The sequence below is a fragment of the Cyprinodon variegatus genome, unplaced genomic scaffold (assembly GCF_000732505.1).
Source record: "Cyprinodon variegatus isolate N-32 unplaced genomic scaffold, C_variegatus-1.0 Scaffold905, whole genome shotgun sequence".
Lineage (NCBI taxonomy): Eukaryota > Metazoa > Chordata > Actinopteri > Cyprinodontiformes > Cyprinodontidae > Cyprinodon > Cyprinodon variegatus.
The window spans coordinates 39,546-41,498 of NW_015151358.1; the positions used below are offsets into that span (position 1 = coordinate 39,546).

Below are 1,953 nucleotides of genomic sequence, written 5' to 3' on the forward strand. Positions count from 1 at the left end.
TTGGGCCATTCTCAGTTTAAGAATATATACATTCATTTTTTGGTTTGTATCACATTTAGATTGACCTGCTATTAGGAATCCAAGAGAACAGTTTCAGTTACCACTGACATTTCAGTAAAGGGATGATTATACTCCCAGCAGCAGTGTCTCGCAGTGAGCTTGTCGCAGATATTTTTGATTTATGCCCAATATTGAAGCGTTGTCTGCACTTATTCCACGCCACAATACAAAAGGGACAATCAGGAACTAGCTGTGAACTAGCTGTGGGTCTAGATACGGCCGAGGCGGTGAGGAAGTGGTGAGGTACGCAAGTTTGTGCGTCAATGGAGGGACATGAGGGCAAAAAAGAACAGGGATCCAGGTGGAAAAAGGGTCCCAGTTTTCTTGTGCACCAGTAAAAATCAGCCTTTAGGATGCTGGTTTTTAAGATCAATCATATCTCGGTTGCAGATTTAAGGCATTTTATTTGTTTGTGGATCATAACTTGTGCAACTACTGATGCAAACGCACTCATTTTCATCAGTAAAAAATTTCAAAATGTATATTCACTTTAAACAAATAATTGAATTTTGTTTAAATTTAAAAAGTAGTGTTACCAGGCAATGAGATAAGACAGGAGTTTTATAAAGGGAACTTTGACATTGTTCAAAAATTTTTAACAAAATTTAACACACAAAATTGTAAAATAGTGGAGAAATGTGACCACTATGTTTAACCCCTTCCCTTGGGGAACAGCTTTGCACACTCTGATTGGCACCAGGCAGAATTTTGGGGTTAAGGGTCCTGCACAAGGGCCCAAAATAATAGCCTGAGCTTTAAACCAACAACCTTTGTGGCCTTTCTAGAATGCAAATACCCTGCTCTCTAAACACCAGGCCCCCATTCCCTGCATTTATCTGAGATCCTGAGTGATAGTTGTTAATCCATAAAAACAAAAGACAAAGAGCAAAAGGAAGATTTCTCAAACCAAACAACTGACTATTAATTAAACCTTTTTTTGGTAATCATGGTCCAAACAAAGCCATGTAGTATGGATATAAACAAAAAAACAGCATGTAAATAAAGATTGGTTGTTTTAATGGCAAAAGGATAACAGTAAATAGAGCTGAAATCTTCCATTATGCAGAGGATTTCCTAGACAATAAATCATAAGATTCCTAATGGAATTTAGTCTCCAGTTTGGGTTCATTAAGTTCCTGCCATTTCATAGCTGAATTATTTGTCTTATCCCAGGTGACACTTAATATTTTCTTTCAGCCCCACTTCAGGAGTGATCTTACCCATCAGCAGGCTAGAAACAGCAGAACTAGAGTAACTACAGTTAGAGTCACAAATACGTTTGAGTTATAACCGTGTGGCCAGTAAGCAACCTCTGAGCTCTGACATGACTTTATGAATGAATGTCAAGATGTTTGTCATAAGGCAATTCCTCAGACGGACGGAGCCAAAGTGAGATCATCCAATAACTCAGCTACTGTAGAAGTTCCTTCCCTGGTGAGCTGATTGCAAGCCAAGACATGAAATCATGGATCTGCCATGTGGATGCAGTCAGAAGCCCAAAGCAAAGAACAAAGAAGGACTTAAAATAAGGAAATGGAGAATATTTACTTAAGAAATAATGTTTCCAAATGCCCATATCCTCCTTTTGATAATGGAGTAGGTATTTATACTGACACTGTTACACTCTAATTTGTGTGGCATTATAATAACTGGATTGTAATGATTTAACCTTTCTTAAGAAATATATTCGACTTTAATTTATTTTGGTCAAAGATTGTTTGATTTAAATTGATTTGAGTGTTTCCAAATCAAACAGGTTACTGTTTTTTGTGTCTTTCAAGGTAATAATAGTAACCTGAAGTTAGTTACACTAATCAAACAGAAACAAGTAGCGAAAAAATGAGGCACAGGCATTAGGAATTATAGGGCTGCAACTAATGATTATTTTGTAAA

General features: G+C 37.0%; 1 protein-coding gene across 1 annotated transcript in view; it reads right to left on the reverse strand.

Annotated features, from left to right (window-relative positions):
• The window catches only part of LOC107099767 (disheveled-associated activator of morphogenesis 2-like), a 115,479-nt gene that overhangs the window by 38,048 nt on the left and 75,478 nt on the right, over positions 1-1,953 (reverse strand). The gene's annotated exons all lie outside the window — the stretch shown is intronic.